Here is an 18,401-nt window from a genome sequence, read left to right on the forward strand (position 1 = left end):
AAAAGATTGGCAAGTGAAAATACATTCAAGTACAGGTACTTGGCACTTTAAGATGGGGACATATTCTGGAAAATGCTAACAACATTTTCCTTGGTTGTGCGAACAACACACAAACCTGTTTGTAGTCATACAAACCTGGTTGGTATAACCTACTACACACCTAGGCTATATGGTATAACCTATTGCTCTTAGGCTGCAAGTATGGACAGTATGTTACTGTATGAAAAAAATCCCAGAGGATTAAATCAAGCATAAGAGAAAATAATGTAATCAAGAGACACAGTAAACAGGAGTTATATGAAGCTGCTGCTGGTGTAACAGAGTGTACTGGGTACAATATTAGAAAAAAATGCATTAGTAATAGAACATTCCATGAAATCCATTGTCTAATTTATAAGATATTAAATGATATAAAAGCAACTCAAAATTTGGATTTTATAAAAATAATAGAGCCAACAATAGAGAAAATAAATGTATGATGAAATTTACATTGTGGGCTCAAAATGGTCTTTCATAAGAATGATTATTATATTTGAAACCACAGAGACCTAAGAATTAGATAATGAAATAATGAAGGAAAGAGACTAAAAATAGCAGAAGTAAAGGCCCTGAGTAAGGAGAACATTTGGGTCATTTGTGGACATGGAAGAAGAGGCCTATGTATGGAGTAGTGCTGAGGGGCAGGTTGGAGGACTATTACAAAGAGAAGGACTATGCCTGACAAGAAGAAGAAGAGAGGAGCACTACAGGGGAAGCATTGCCTGCTGAAGGGAATACAAGAACAATATGGGCAAAGCACTGATCTAGGAGAAAAAGAGAAAACCGCTAGAAATGGAGCAGAGTCTGTGGTGAAGATCAAGAGACACCGTGAAAGGTAATGAATGGAAGAGCAGTAAGGTGAAGCCCTGACCATGGTGAAGAATGAAACAGCAATACAGACACAGCCATGCCCATGGTGAAGAATGGCAGGACGCTATGGAAAGAGCAGGGCCTGTGGTGAGCCATGGGTGACCATTAGAGATGGAGCTTGTGGTAATGAGCATAAGAGCACTGCAGAAGAGGAGGTGGCTGCGGAAATACATGAAAAGGTGCTGTAGATGGACCGCTTGCTGCCTGTGTTGCAAAATATAACAGTGATATGGATGGAGCAGAGCCTGGGGTGCAAATGGAGAAGCCCTAAGTTTGATGTTTTGCCTTTGATGAGCATGATGGGAAAAGCCCTGCTTGTGGTAAGAAATGGAGAAACACTGTGGAAAGTACACGAAGTCTCACAGAAAAACAATAAATTCCATAACCCTAAGCTTAAGATCTTTCATAAAAATATACTTAAGAAATAAAATGATGAAACAGAAACTTAAAGTAAATATTTCAATTTTTTTTCAAAAATTGAGCATCAGGATTGAGCACCAGCCTGCGAACCAGATGGTCACTTGTTTGGTTCTCTGTAAGGGCACATGCCTGCATTGTGCCCTGAGTAGGGGACCCTCAAGAGGCAACCACACATTGATGTTTCTCTCCCTCCTTTTCTCTTTCCCTTCCCCTCTCTCTTAAAATAAATAAATAAAAATATTTTTAATTGAGCATCAATATTAAAGTATTAGTAGTACCCAGAATGTTAGAAAAATTCTCACATTGCTAATAAAACCACAAATAAAACAACAGACATATGGGTAAAAAATTATATACTTTACCATGTAGTAAATATACATGGCCAGGAAACACATGAGTAAACATTCAATTTCATTAATTAGGAAATGAAACCTCAAAGGTATAAACAAAAATTACAAATAGCTTATAATGCTAAATTATGTCAAAGAAAAGGGTTCATCCTGAACTGTCTTGAGCACTGCTATCGAAAGTGTATTTTGTACATAAAGCCAAAGAGAGATAGGATCCAGGGTGGGAAGTGAGGATGGCTGGGATGGGGGGCAAAATAGAGACACCTGTACTTGAACAACAATAAAAACATTTTTAAAAGAAAAAAAAACAATAAATAAATATCTCTTAAAAATAAAGTATATTTTGAAAACAGTTTGTCATCAGGTAGTAATACTTGGTTACTCTCATACTATATAATCCAGCTATTGCAATCCTATACATATAACCAGGAGAAAATCTTGTAATTGTGCAAAGGATATTTATACTAATCCTCATATCAGCATTTATTGTATTGCAAAAGCCCATCATTATATCAGGAAAGAAGAATTGTAGTGTAGTCATATAATGGAGTAAGATAAGGCAATAACAATTAATGAACAGTATATTCCACATTTATCAGTATAGACAGATGCAATTGTTGAGGATAGGCAGAAAGTCATAAAAGAAAGCTAGCTGCTACCATTTCCTGAATGGCGTTGTCTACTATTTCTCTAGCAAAACAACCATAACTGATAAAAATTAAACAAGAATAAAATTGTCTGAAGTTTCCAGAAATAATCATATGGACCTACAGGAAATGTAGAAACATTTCTTCAAGAACATCTACTAAATCTCAGGAAGGATGACATGTGTGTGGCACTTGTCGCTATCACTCCCACTCTACCTGGCACCTCTCCAGCTCAGCATGATGGAAGCTCCACCCTGAATGGCTATGGCAAAAAGACAGAGCTTTCTCTTTCCCATCTCTCAGCCAGTGACGATTGCTGTCTCCTCGGGAGAGGCAGACCATCACTATTTCTTATTCATCCCTCACCCACCCCAAGATTAAGGGTTTTCCTTTACCCACCTAGTCCACTGGTGTAGGCTAGTAGCTCTACCCCAAGTGTAGGAGACTGGGGATACTGAAATGCCAATTGCCCTTGCCCTCATGTCCTTGTATAGCAGTGTTTCCATATCAGAATAGGTCAGCCGGGAAGACTAGCCTGCTGTCTCTTCATACACCTGGCTCCTTAAAGAGGGCTGTCACTCCAAGAGAAGCCAGTGACAATCCACTTCTGCAGTGCTGGAGCAGTGGTGGAGAAATTTAGCTCAGGGGAGAGGCTGGGTATAAAAAACAGTGCTCTGAAGATCTCCCCCAAAGAACTGACTATTTACTAAATAATTATTAATAACAGGAAGCTGGTAGCTCCATGAGAAAAAGCTAAACTCTAGGCCAGCACTAGAAAGAATCAGACAGATACAGGTAAGAAGAGCTCTCCTGTGGTCAGAACAAATTTTAAAGATTTGCCTCAAAACTATCCCTGAAAAGAGGCCTTAATTTAATGAGATCATAACGTGTACAATTTGTGCCCTAGGACATTGTCAAAAACAATAGAGGGATTAGCCAGCCAGCAAAGAGTGGAACCTAACTGCGTCTGTGCTACTAAGTAAGGCCTACAACTTAGCTAAGAGATCAGGGAAAGAGGCCGCCAGAGATAGTTTTGCTGAAGCCACTGTCATGTTAGGAGACTCATGCCCAAGGCTACACTTTCTGGGGAGTGAGATGAGAGAAAAGGATTTTAAAAAGAAAATATAATGACTGAATATTTTCTAAAAACCTACTCTACACATCCAAGAATCTCAACAAATTCTAAGCACAATAAAAAGAAATAAATCCACTCAGGTGTATCATAGTAGAACTAACAGAAGAAAAAAATTTTTTAAGAACAACTTGAAAGCGGCATGTTCTTGTAATCCTCATATACAGGGAACTTCAATAAAATTAACTGTCAGGAACAGCAGAGGCCAGAATGCACTGTGACGATGTGTTCAAAATGCTGTAAACAGACACAAAAAGTCAGAATTCATATTCAACAAAATTATCTTTCAACAAGAAATATGAAATAAAGACATTCACAGATAAACAAAAGTAGAGCTTTCATATCTAGCAGATGATGCTTACAAGAAATACAAAATAATCTTTATTTAAAATGAAATTACCCAGGTGGTAAATTCAAACCTATGCCAGAAATTAAGAGCACTGGTAAGGCTAATTTAAAGAAACATTAACAGCCAATAAAGATACATGTTTCTTCTCCTAATATATCTCATCTAATTTAAAGAAACAATTTTATGAGACAATAGGTACATAATTACATGGTGGGGTCTATAACATTTAGATAACCTAGTTAGTATAAAATAATTTCTGGAAAGCACAAATTATGAAAATTGACCCTCAAAGTAATAGAAAATGAATAAACCTACATCGAGAGGCTGAAATAGCAAGTTTTAAAATGTCCATTAAATGAAGCTCATGCTCACCAGACTTTAATAATGGATTCTCAAAGCTAAAGCCAGAGTTACTCTATGACCCCTCTTGTCTGCTTTGATCATAGGTATCTAGCTAGGAGAAATAAAAATATATGTCCACTAAAATGAAAAAAATCTGCACATGAATGTTCATAGAAGCATTATTTATAATAGCCAAAATGTGAAAAGAGCTCCTATCATCTGGTGAATGGAAAAATCACTGTTTATAGCATTCCCTTAGATTTTTACTGCTGTGAAATTAATATTGTGTCCTTTTCATATCCGATTTTACTGATTTGAACCTCTCTCCTTCTCTTGGTTAGTCTGGCACAACTCAATGAATATACTAAAAATCACTGAATTGTAGACTTTAAAAGGGTGAATTTTATGAAGTGGAAGTTATATCTCAATAAAGGTGTTATTAAGAAAAACAAAACAACAAAAGAAAGTATATAAAGTTTTCCATTCTGATAAAGCTGAAGTATAGACAATGGCATATACATAGGGGATAAAAGTGAAAAGAAAGCAAGGGCATATTTACTGAGAAATGAGGATAATGGCTATTTTCAAGGAGGGCAGGGTGTGCGATCAGGGAAGGACATAGAGGACACTTCTGCAGCACTTGTTTCAGATACCTACTTCCATAAACACCTGCATGGTCATCGGGGCACACTGCTGCAGTTTGAATGGGAAGTAACTTAGGTTGTAAAAGCAGTGAGATCACACAATTGTTGGGAGCCACAAGAGACACATCCATTTGTTGAGTTTTTTTCTCCTTGTGTGGACCTCTTGTTGACTTATTTTAATGTCAGACATTTCAGAGGGCAATCTACTGGCTCTTCTCTTCCTCACCTCCCCCGCAGCAACCATCCAGAACTCCAAGTCTTTTATCCTAGTGTGTGCCCTGAGGGACTTTTTCTTTACGAAGTGCCTTCCCCAGTCTCCTTACACACTATTTCCAGTGGGGTTTGACCAGTTTGAGTTACACACAAAGGATCAGAATGTAGGAGGAAAGAGTACTGGGATTAATCTTTTTGTTCCTTGTTTTCTGCCTTGAAGTTTGTAGAAATTCTATTCAGGCTACAGCTTCTGTCTGGGAATGCTTTTCCCAAGGCTCTTGCTCTTACTGAAATTCTAGTAACATAGTTTCTTGTACCTGCCCATGAGACCTACATGCCAGATTGTCTTCCTGCTGTTGTGAGTGAATGGATGACTCGAAATTGCCTGTTAGTTCCTTCAATCCTGCTAACACTTCTGTAAATAGTCTCGTTATTTAAAAGTCTTTAGAAACTCTCAACTGAATGTATTATCTGGTCTCTGCTTGGTCCTTAATTGCAGCAAAATTAACCAGAACTTCCAAACTTCCATTCAGTTATTTCTATACAGCCTATCAATGCAGAAGGTTGGGAAATTATCTATGTATTTGTTTAGTAAAATCAAACATTATAAATAACTCACATCTGCAAAATGAAGTATTATCATTCTTTTTCTCCATGTTAATGGCATAACTGTGCCAATCTCTGCAGTCCTCTAGTTATGAAGAAGTTTTATACTTAAAGGATAGTTGTTACTTATTAGGGATTCATGCATGGTTATATAAATCTTTCGATAGTTTTTTCATGTGTAATTTTTAACAACATCCTGCAACATCTTTTATTATAGTTTTCACTGCATTCCTTTTCATGTAAGAAATAAAAAAGGACAGTTAAACATTTAAATAGCATGCATTGGGCTTTCTCAAAGCCGAACTGTGGTCACGTGCTTTTCTTACAGGACCCTTGCACAGTATCTGGAGCATGACCAAGGTTCTGATGTTCTATAATAGTTATTGTCCCGAATGAGCTTCTGGATAATGCTAATTATAGTTTAAATAAAATTACTTGTCAGTCACAGCTGACAAGTACAGCTTTAACAAGCTCTACTATTTTTTCCCGGCAGTTGTTATATTTGAGATAACAGAAACTCATCTGCAGCACAACAGTGCAATACGCTGTAAGCAGTTGGACTGGCAAGTCAGGAAATTGTGTGTGGTACTCAGATATAAGAACCAAACAAATGGTCCACAAAACACGTTGTGCTGGAAAACAAAATACAAAGTGTAAATGTATGTATTATAGAGCATCTTTTGGATTCTCAGGAGAATGTTTACAAATCCCCATGGACCCAAGGATCACACTGGGAGGAATAGGCACAGCAGAAGGAATGACGTGAGTACAGCTGGCCAGGTTTATGAATTTTGTACTGCTATTTTAATGTTGTGTTATTGGATTGTATACAGTATATAACAATGGTACCATGTTATTACTTCCATTTGATCATAATCAAGAGGCATACTATTAAACAGCACAGACTTCATATTCAATGCATACAATCCAATTCCAAATTCCTTAAAATAAGGAACAATTAAATGGATTCAGACTCAATTATAAGGAGGGTGGCATGCTTTGTCTGGGCTTTAGTATGTGCTATCTTAGCAAGCAAACAAATAAAGGATATTATTTTGACATTTCTGAAAACCTACCTGCTTTTAGTAAATCCCTCAGCTAACCTGTCCTTGAAATGTTAGGAAAGAGTTAGCTAAGAAATAATTTACAAGCATGACATCTAAAACTTTCAGATAATTGCTTTTTAATCATACATGTTCTCATGCTTTAAATATTCTATCTACCTATAGATGTAGAGACCTTAGGAATCTAAGTGCAGTATGGACCTATTAAAGTAATAAATTTATTCTGTTATTATTTTTATAATTTTTAAATTTTTAATGTATTTTTCCATTACCATTTAACTTCCTTATACCTCCCTCTCCCCTACAATCAACATGCTGTTGTTCATGTGTTCTTTTTCCTTTTTGCTTGATTCTTTCACCCCTGACTCTCCCTGTAACTGCCATCTGCTCTCCATCTATGAGTCTGTTTCTATTTGGCTTGTTAGTTCATTAGATTCCACATGTAGGTGAAATCCTATGGTATTTGTTTTTCTCTGACTGCCTTATTTCACTTAGCATATTGTTCTCCAGGTCCATCCATGCTGTTGAAACAGGCAAAATTTTCTTCTTTCTTATGGCCAAGTAGTATTATTCCGTTGTGTAAATGCCCCATAGTTGTTTTATCCACTCACCTATTGATGGACACTTGAACTTCTTTCACATCTGGGTGTTTGTAAATAATGCTGCAATGGGGGTACTTATGTACTTTTGAACTAGTGTTTTGGGTTTCTTCTAATATATTCCCAGAAGTGGAATTTCTGGGTCAAAAGGCAGATCTATTTTTAATTTTTTGAGGTATCTCCATATTGCTTTCCACAGTGGCTGCACCAGTCTGCATTCTCACCAACAGTGCAAAAGTGTCCCCCTTTGTCTATATCCTTGCCAGCACTTAATTGTTTTTGATTTATTGTTGGTGGTCATTCTGACAGGTATGAGGTGATATCTTATTGTGATTTATATTTGCATTTTTCTGATGAGTAATGAATTTGAGCATCTTTTCATATATCTATTGGACATCCTTATTTCCTCTTTGGAGAAGTGTCTATTTAGGTCCTTTCCCTGTTTTTTAAGTGGACTGTGGTCTTTGGTTTTGATTTTTATAAATTCTTTATAAATTTTGGGTATTAACCCCTTATCAGGTGTATTGGCAAATATGTTCTTTCATTCTATGGGTTGTCTTTTTATTTTGTTGATTTTCTTTGCTGTGCAAAAAATTTTTAGTTTGATGTAGTACCATTTGTTTATGTTTTCTTTTGTTTCTCTTGCCTGGGGAGATATAACAGATAAAATGCTGCTACAAGCAATGTTCATAATTTTACTACCTATATTTTCTTCTAGGATTTGTATGGTTTTGGATCTAATATTTAAGTATTTAACCCATTTTGAATTTATTCCTGTGTGTGGTATTAGAAGATGGTCTCGTTTCTTTTTTCTGCATGTGTCTGTCCAATTTTCTCAACACCTTTTTATTGAATAAACTATCTTTGGCTCACGGTATGTGCTTGTTTCCTCTGTCAAATGTTAATTGACTATAAAGATGCATGTTTATTTCTGGGCTCTCTATTCTGTTCCATTGATCTATATGTCTTATGCCAGTTCCATGCTGTTTTGATTACTATGGCCTTATAGTGTAGTTTGGTATTAGATAGAGAGATTACTCCAACTTTGTTCTTCTTTCTCAGGATCACTTTGCTATGCAGGTTCTTTTGTTGTTCCTGTAAATTTTTGAAATATTTGTTCTAGTTCTGCGAAATATGTCATTGGAATCTCAATGAGAATTGTGTTGAATTTATAGATTGCTTTGGGTAACATGGGCATTTTACTGATGTTAATTTTTCCTATCCATGAACATGGTGTGTGCTTCCACTTATTTGTTTCTTCTTCAGTTTCTTTCTTCAGTGTCTTATAATTTTTTGAGAATAGATCTTTTATATCCATGGTTAGATTTATTCCTAGGTATTTTATCCTTTTTAAAATATTTGTGAATGGGATTGTTTTCTTAATTTATCTTTCTGTTAGTTCACTATTGGCATATAAAAATGCAACTGATTCCTGGATGTTAAATTTGTATCCTGCTTCTTTGCTGAATTCAGTTATCAGTTCTAGTAGTTTCTTGGTGGAATCTTTAGGGTTCTCTATGTACAGTATCATGTCATCTGAAAACAAAGACAGGTTTACTTCTTCTTTTCCAGTCTGGATGCCTTTTATTTCTTCTTCTTTTCTGATTGCTATGGCTAGGACTTCCAGTACTATGTTGAATAAGGGAGGTGAGAGCAGATATCCTTATCTTTTTCCCGATCTTAAGGGGAACACTTGTAGTTTTTGCCCGTGGAGTATAATGCTGGCAGTGGGTTTGTCATGTCATGTGTGGCCTTTATTATGTTTGGGTATATTCCCTCTAATCCCACTTTGCTGGAAGTTATCATCATAAATGTATGCTGGTTTCTATCAAATACTTTTTTTGTATCTATTGATATCATCATGTGCTCTTTATCCTTCATTTTGTTTATGTGGTGAGTCACATATTTTTTAATTTTATTTATTTAACTGTTGTTCAAGTACAGTTTTCTGTCTTTTCCTCCCATCCCAGCCCACCTCCCCAGTGCTCCCCACCTCCCTCCCATTTCCATGCCTCTTAGTTGTTGTCCATGTGTCCTTTATACTTGTTCCTGTAAATCCTTCCCCTTTTCCCCTGAAATTCCCTCCCCTCTCCTCTCTGGTCACTATTCGCCTGTTCTATATTTCAGTGTCTTTGGTTATATTTTGCTTGCTTGTTTGTTTTGTTGTTTAGCTTCCTGTTAAAGGTGAGATCATATGGTATTTGTATTTCATTGCCTGGCTTATTTCACTCAGCATAATGCCTTCCAGTTCCATCCATGCTGTTGCAAAGGGTAGGAGCTCCTTCTTTCCTCCTGCTGTATAGAATTCCATTGTGCATATGTACCATAATTTTTGGATCCATTCATTTACTGATGGGCACCTAGGTTGCTTCTAGCACTTGACTATTGTAAGTTGTGCTGCTATGAACATTAGAGTGCATAGGTTCTTTTGGACTGGTGTTTCATGGTTCTTAGGATATAATCCTAGCAGTGGAATTGCTGGGTCAAAAGGTAGATCCAGTTTTAGTTTTCTTAGAAAATTCCATTCTGTTTTCCATAGTGTTTGCACCACTTGAATCACATATTTTGATTTGTACCTGTTGTACCAACTTTGCATTCCCAGAATAAATTTCACTTGATCATGGTGTGTGATCTTTTTATGTATTGCTGTATTTGGTTTGCTAATATTTTGTTGAGGATTTTAGCAAAATGTTCATCAGGGATATTGGCCTGTAATTTTCTGTCTTTGTAGTGTCTTTTTCTGGTTTCAGAATTAAGATAATGCTAGCCTTGAAAAATGAGCTTGGCAGCTTTCTTTCCTCTCAAATTTTTGGAAATAGTTTGCAAGGGAGAGGTATTAGTTTATACAATCTTCCAAAACTAAACGAAAAAAGAAAGAGAGAATCTGAATAGAAAAGACTACACTAGTGAAAAATGAAGCAATAATTAAAAAGCTCCCAACAAACAAGCCCTGGACTGGATGGTCTCACAAGTGAATTTTACCAAGCATCCCAGGAAGAACTGATACCTTTCCTTGTTATTATTTTTAAATCTGTACAAAACTTTATATTGAAGCTTGGATAAAAATTCTATAATTTTGTTCTGTGCAAGGGAGTGGATAATTGAGGCAAATGACTGATTAATACAAAGAACATATTTTTACTAACTTGCAAAGTTGGTCAGATTAACCTGACAATTTAAATTTAGTTTATCATCTCAAGTATATATATTCCAGTGGAGACTTTATTTGTAAGTTATTTGATAATCATCAAAATATTTTTAAAGTTCTATTCAATAGATCATATCTCTGTTAGTATCTGATAATTTAATCTGTTTTAAATTTTTACTACAGTCTTAAGAAAAATATTATCAGAATGTTAACTAAATATATTTTTAATTACAAATGATAGTTAATACTTTAACATAATCTTTTATTTCAGTAAGTTCTGCCACTGACTTTTTTAGTTTGTTCTTATTAACTGCTTTGAAAAAAACATGTATGAGTATACCCTAAAATATATTTATAAAAGAATTTCAGCAAATTTTTTGACATCATTATATATCTAATGAATGACGTACTAGATGTACTAGAAACATTTAGAAGAATTTTTTTCTGTTGTGTATTTGTTAAGGCATAGATTCCATTACACATGGCTATTATTTTATAATCTGTTGCAAAATATTCTTGAATTAGATGATCCAGATGATTTTTAAGTTTTATGAAGGTAGGACTTAATCTCATTTATTGAATTATCTTCAGTATTGTTAATTGTGCATGAAAATAGTTTTTCACTGAATGAATGACAAATATTTGCTAGACTTGCTATATATCCTTTTTTTAAAAGTGCATACAATTTGTGTCTACTTATGCAAATAAAGCTGAAAAATACAAAAGTGTTATAATAGATTTCACTTCATTTCTGTCTATTTGATCTCTCCCAGAGACCAGAGACAAAACTCAAAAAGGTATAAGTGTTTACCACCAGACAAATTTGCCTTAAACATTTTTTTACAAAAATATATAAAATAAATTTTTTAATAAAATTTATTTATAAAATAAATCAAGATATTACATCTTTGTCAGTTATGCTCAGGAATCATGTCAGCAGAAACCTTTTAAAGTTAGTATCTTCTGACCTAATATATTGCACAGAGAAAGTGTAAGTCCTACTCATAACCTTTGTATACCACATATAATACAACATTATCTTGATTATAGCACAGTTAGCAATTAGTTGTTTCAATTAGAATACTGCAAACACTCTTAAAAACAGTACAAGTCTTTATCATGTAACCTTTATATTTCTGGAAAATGTGCCACTTAAGGAATAATGAGGCATTTGAGCTAACCTGGGTCTGTGGTTTATATCTTTGTATGACTGAGCATGAGAATTGGGTTAATTCCGATTTGGAGATAATTTCATCAGCACAGAATGGAAAGAAACTTGACAAAAGAAAGTAAGCAGCTACTAATGGCGTGGTTCTTTACCTTTACACCGAACAACTGCTTGGGCCTATTCTGTTTCTTATGTTTGTGTTGGGTGAACCATATATCCTTATTCAAATTCATGGATTGATGTATTGAACACCTCAGTCAGGGAAGTATTCATTGAAGAAGCTAAAGAAGAAATTCAGCATGGATCATAAACACTTCCAATTTCTTTCAGCAGAATAATATTCCATTATAGATATCAAATCAACTTTCATATTTGGTGGTTCCTATGCCTATGTAACTGTTCTATCATTAGCTCTTGCCTCCCTCACCATCTTCTGTGTTCATTTTAGAGTTTTGCCCATGGTTCTTCAGTTAAATATAAGTAACATTTCTTTGGGAAGTTAAGAAAGTACATGATTTTTAAGATGAAGTAATTATAAAAAAACTTAAATCTAAGTTCCTGTGTATCAATTATTATTCAGTCTCATTTGACTATTCATAGAATGAGTGAAAGAAGTATTTGGTTAAGCATTTTGGGATTTACCAGGCCAGAGAATGGATGTTAAAATACATACTTTTAATTCTTGTTTGCCAATTACTATCTGTGCCTTGCTAGATTCTATGATAAAATTTTCTCTCAACAAAGACAACATGGCAATGAGAGATAAATCAATGAAGTTTTCATAAAGCTAGATTTACTCAGTGTAAATTAATATTTTAATTTGAGATGACTGCTTTTCTATATTTTAATATAAAGTTTTTCTTATGTGAAAATACTGTGGTAATTTGCTATGATTTTATATTGATGGTAGCACAAGCCTTTTAAGCTACCTTTATATGTCTTACTGATCTATGGGAGTGTGTGCAAAATTTTACTTACCTTTGAAATCCAAAAAATGTAAATACTGTCATTGTTATTGAGGAATTTTTTTAGTTGTTGAAGTTTGTTTACTCATTTGCTTACTAATCTACAATTATGTATTAAAGTCTTGGCATCTATAAATACAAAACTTGAGATAAATAAAAGCATTAAGTAATATGGTAAATATAATCATGAAAATACAATGTTAAGAGTAAAAATTTTCAAAAATAGGAACTTAATAACCAAAAAAACCCCTACCCAATGCAATTATGTTAACATCAGACCAAACAGTCTATAATGGAAAAAAATTAAAGGCAAAGTGCATAATAAAAAATTTAATCTAGATTATATAAAACTATTTACTTATATACACTTCATAAAATAATTTCAAAAACATAGGATATAAATGTAATAGAAAATATGTACCTATATTCAAATATTTTTCTTAACTGCCACCATAATTGGTAAATCAAACAGGCCCCAGGAGATTTGAACAACACAATCAATTAACTAAAGATAATGAGGCATTGCAACCAATAGTGAAGATTCAACAACTTCAAACATACTTGAACATTTACAAAAATTGACATCATTCTATGCTATAAAGCAAATTCCAAGCAGTTTTACCAGATAAATATTTTAATAACAGCATTGTCTGACAGTAGCTCTGTCAGTTAGAAATGTAGCAATTAGCAGGGTAGTTGGGAAAACTTCATGAGTTTAGAAACTTAACAGTATTGTTCTGAATAATTGATAGATCAAAGAGAAAATCAAAATAGGATCACAAAACCTTGTGTAATGTGACTGAAGTGGAACTCAGTTGGGAACATATAGCCTTAGATTTTATTTAGGGTAAAAAAAATGGCTCAACTTGAGAACCTAAGCATCGAACAACTTTAAAGATGAAAAAACAAAAGCTGAAGACTAAGCCCAAAGATAGTAGAGGGCCTTAAAAAAGAGGTATTGTCTTCAAAGCCAAACTGACTACATGTGAATCTCTGCTTTCTCTCTTAGCAGGTTTTGACCTTGGAAGTAACTTAAGCTCTCCACTTTTCCTCATCTATAATGAATGATGGATAGTAATAGCACCTGCCTCCCAGAGATGTGGTGAGGACTGAATGAGTAAACATAAAAGATCCAGGACACCAGGATATCGCTCAGTTCTTTGCAGTTAGCCTTTATTATTAGAAGAGCAGACATTAATTAGGAAGATGTATTAAACAAAGTCAAAGCTACTTCTTTTCAAAGAGTAATAAAATGGACAGACCCCTTCCAATACTGATCAGGGAAAGAGAGAGGACACATGGACAATATTCATAAAGAACAAGTAGGAGACGAGGAAGGAGTGACCACTCACAACTCTTGTGACAGCTTTACTCTGAAGGGCATGGTACAAAATAGGGTGTTTTCTGGAGGAGCACACTGGAGCCAAGCGGGGGTTTAAAACTGTCCTCATTTTTTTAGGATGGGCTAAATTAAGGCAAGTTTGTAGGCATGTGGCAAAGATCCAGCTGAGCAAGAGTGTGCTGAGTCCCCTGAGAGGTCAAGGGAAGCAGCAACTCACAGAAGGGTGGACAGAGGCCAGGAAAAATAAATTATGTATGAGTGAGTCTCAGTTTAAACAAACAGTATTCTGTGTGAGTGTTTCTTTTTTAAAGAAAACACTGCTTTTGCCAGAGAAAGAGGTGTTAATTTGGGAGCACCTGATTGCTGGGATCCAAAATCTATGCCAGGCTCCCTGCTAAGATGAACACATGATTAACAAGGTGGGCCTGACTGGGTTTGTTTCATTATTTATGTAGACTCTTGAGAGAAGGGAAAGGAACAGCTCAGTCAGGAATTAGAGCCAGAAACACTAATGTAAATGAAACCATCCTCTTTGGATCCCCATACCCCAAGACCTTTACATTTTCCCTTCTGCCTGGAAAAGCCAAATACCATGTCTGTGTCTGCCTGGCTCATGCACTGCCTTCATGCAGGTCTCTTCTCAGATGTCCTCTCCGCAAAACCTGTTCCTTTTTTTTCCCCACATTTTTTTATTTAGTTATTTTTCAAGTACAGTTTTTTGTCTATTTCTCCCATCCAAGCCCACCCCTCTGTCCCGCGCTCCTCCCTCCCCCTTCCCCCAACCCCCCCCAGCCCTCCTACCTGTGTCCCTCTCATTTGTTCCCCCAAATCCCTCCCCCCTTCCCCCTTAAATTTCCTTCCCTCTCCCCTCTGGTCACTGTCCACTCGTTCTCTATTTCAGTGTCTTTGTTTTTATTCTGCTTGCGTGTTCGCGCAAAACCTATTCCTAACCACACTGTCTAAGCAGAATTCTTTTCATCCTCTACCCTGAGTCCCTCTCATTTTTCTCCAGTAGAGCTTATCACTCTTCTATATTGCACAATTTCTCAAAACACTGTGATATTTTTATTTACTAATTGTCACTGCCTCCTATTGGAATACAAATTCCTTGATGGCAGGGGCTTTATTTTGTTTACTCTTGTATTTCCATGTTCTTTTACAAACACACACATGCACACACACATATACATATTGCATACATATACATATATATTTTTTTTAGATATATATATCCCTCACTATCCTACCCTCTGTATCTATAACTACTCTTTTTCATAGCTTTCTGTTGACTTCTATTACAGCATTTATGTGGAACTGTGGCTATCATGTTTTTTATTATTTACATGGGTTTTGGTCTGTCTCCCTCTATAAAATACACACTCCATTAGAGCAGGGGCATAGTGGTCACTCATCATTGTATTCATAGCACTGAAATTATGTTGGATACATAATTGTCAAGAACTGTGAAGAGATGGAGACAATAACATACCTGAAAACTTATGTCAGTCATCCATGTAGTGGATGCTGAAAGAAATCTTGAGATTTCTTCCATCAGAGAGAAAGGACTTTATTACACTGTATAGCAGGACACATGCACTTCAGGTTTGCCTTCATTCCTCCTGCCCTCCAGATTTCATGGGGGCAACCTGGAGCAGCCCAAGTGAATTGTGCATATAGTGTGTGTCTGTGTCACAGCTGAAGAAACTTTGGTCTTAGGGAACCACCATCCTTTAACAGTCTTCAAGCAGACTTGCTCAACCTTTGTCCCAGAGGAAGACATTTGCTTTATTGTCCAGGACATCAAACAAATCTATTCACTTCTCCTGAATGAGATGCTATGTTTGTGTATTAATGCTGTTTTCTTTTAACATTTCTTTAAAAATATAGTCTAAAACAAAAAGTGGCAATGTCTCTGTTCAGAAGACGTGCAGAAATCTGAAACCCAATGATAATAAAAGCTCATAATATGTTGCATTGTTTTTGTAACAATGCAAATGTTACAAAACTTTGACTAAAACTTTGCCTGATTTTGTAACTGTTTGGTGTAAGGATGGTGGTGAAAGTTTAGTTGAGCATAAAAAGGATGAGTTCCTGTAGCTGGTGTCCCTGGATGTGAAGTTCCCAAGGAACAACAGGAAGGTACAGTAACAGTTTAGAAAAGTGCGCCTAATGGAAATTACTCTGTTTGTGGTCTATCTCTCAGACTCCTTTTTCCCTGATGCTATGTTGCTCCCTAATACACTTCTGTGTCCACACTACTTTCTACCTATCTGTTCATTTGAGTACAGCAGGGGTAATAGCCTAACTACATAGAATTCTCAGTGTCTCATTTCTCATATTTCAATTTTTGTTGATGATTTTATATTGCTGAAGTTATTTTTTTCTCTATTTCTAGTGCACATTGCTTGTTCAGAAACTGGATGCTAATGAGATTTTGCTTTTCTTCTACTTGGGATCTGTATATACCTGTCCAGTTGCCAAGAAAGCTGTCTTTTCTTGAAACCCTGGAAAAATAGGTTGTATATATCATGCAGACCTGTGAAAGAACAGCAGTGGTATTTAATCCAGGCACACCCTTTTACTGTCTCTCCTGAGTTTTATGTCATTCCGTCGGAAGCTCTCCCTGACCCGTGCAGAACGGACTTTTGTATTTAAGCCATCGCACTTGTTATGTACGTTCCTGCTTCAGTCACTGAGGAACATTACTGTGTGCCTCTCTGTGACAGAAGCTCAGTCAGGCACACGGATTCCATTCTTAATAAGATGCTGTTATTATCCAAGCAGGCTCCATGATTAGAGACAGATTTTAAAAACTGATCACAACAGGCTTAAATATTTTTATATTAGAATTTTGGGCGTAGAGATACATGACAAGGACAAATGTAATGGTAGCAATAAGTGGAGATGGCATTGTAAGGGGAGTGCCCTTTCTCGGACACTTTGAGTATTGGATAATGAAAAAATCTCACCAGGCAGAGGGGTGGGGGTCAGTCGGAAGAGAATAAACATTGCAGGTAAAAGGCGTGTAGAAATTAAGGAGACGTTTGAGAACATGGATTCTAGATTATGCCATACATGAGCTCTCTGACATTACTATCTCAATTTCCTGGTTCGAAGTATAAGGCTGTTGAGAAAGCTGGTCTCTAGCTCTTTTATCCCCATCTACTGAGGGGCTAAAGAACATTCTCAGCAATCAGGCTATTGACATTCCAGAGAATGTCAGCATCACTAGGAAAGGACACTCAGTTATTGTGAAGTGCCTTAGGGGCACTGCGTGGAGGGACTTCAATCACATCAGTGTAACACTCAGTCTCTTTGGAAAGAAAAGCAGCGGCTCTGGGTTGACAACTGGTGGGGAATTAGGAAGGGAGTGGTGGTCTTTCACACTCTCTGCTGTCCTGCACTGACCACGATCACGGGTGTCACACTGGGCTGCCATCACAAGCTGAGGTCTGTGTTTACTCACTTCCCTGTCAATGTGGTAGTTCAGGAGAACGGTTCTCTTATCACAATCAGAAATTTCTCGGCTGAAAAATACATCCACAGATTTCAGATAAGAGTGGTCATTGGTTATTCACTACACACCAAGCCCAAAAACATGAGTTGATTTTTGAAGGAAATGACATTAAACTTTTATCAAGTTCAGCTGTTTTGATTCAGCAAGCTATAACAGTTAAAAACAAAGATACAGAAAATTTGGGGATGGTATCCATATCTCTGAAAAAGGAACAATTCAGCTGGCTGAAGAGATCTAATTTGTCCAGCTATAGAAACAGCAAGATGCTGGGTGATTCCTCAGACTTATTTGTGATATTTTAAAGATGAAATAAGAACTGTATATTGAAAAAAATAGATAGGTGATCTTTAAAATATAATTGCAGCTGTATTACTCATATCTAGTCTAGTTATTATTGTTTTATGTTCTGAAATGGCTATGCTTTCACTGATTTATTATTATGACAGGGTAATTCTCCACAAGAGTCTGGGTTACTGAGAAGATTTCTTCTTTAATACGTAAGTCATAATCAATAGGAGTGAATCTCTGACTCGAAAATATGTCACCATATAGAAATGTTTAATGCATACGCTTTTAATTCTCATCATCTCCTTGAGATAATGCACATGGAGAAAGTACCTTGTTGTAAAGGGAGAGCTAAGTTGTAGGTGAGCTGGGACGGTCAGAGACAAACTGCTCAGTCAACCTTTGTTCAGAACCTTTTTCTTACTGTGGATGTGCAATAAGAAAAATCGATTTGCTTTCTACCTATTAGCACATATACAGCATAGTTTAATTATCTAAATTGCTGTTACCTCAGGAGCATGTGAATTGCTCATAATGGTTGTAAATGAAAATTCCTGTAGTCAGCTTTTATTGTTTTTGATATTTTTCATCACAACCCATTGCCATTTTATTATCAATGTAATGTAGTAATTGGGAAGGAAATTATAATGCAAAACATAGTGAATGACTAGTAGGGACAGTATTAAAGACAATATGATGTG

The 18,401-nt window shown here is 35.9% G+C and overlaps 1 pseudogene; it reads left to right on the forward strand.

Annotated features, from left to right (window-relative positions):
- The first annotated feature begins 962 nt into the window (after positions 1 to 962).
- On the forward strand, positions 963 to 17,653 carry LOC119040534 (60S ribosomal protein L9-like; annotated as a pseudogene).
- Positions 17,654 to 18,401: the final 748 nt, after the last annotated feature.

The sequence above is a fragment of the Artibeus jamaicensis genome, unplaced genomic scaffold (genome assembly GCF_021234435.1).
Source record: "Artibeus jamaicensis isolate MK-2021 breed Jamaican fruit bat unplaced genomic scaffold, CSHL_Jam_final contig_415, whole genome shotgun sequence".
Lineage (NCBI taxonomy): Eukaryota > Metazoa > Chordata > Mammalia > Chiroptera > Phyllostomidae > Artibeus > Artibeus jamaicensis.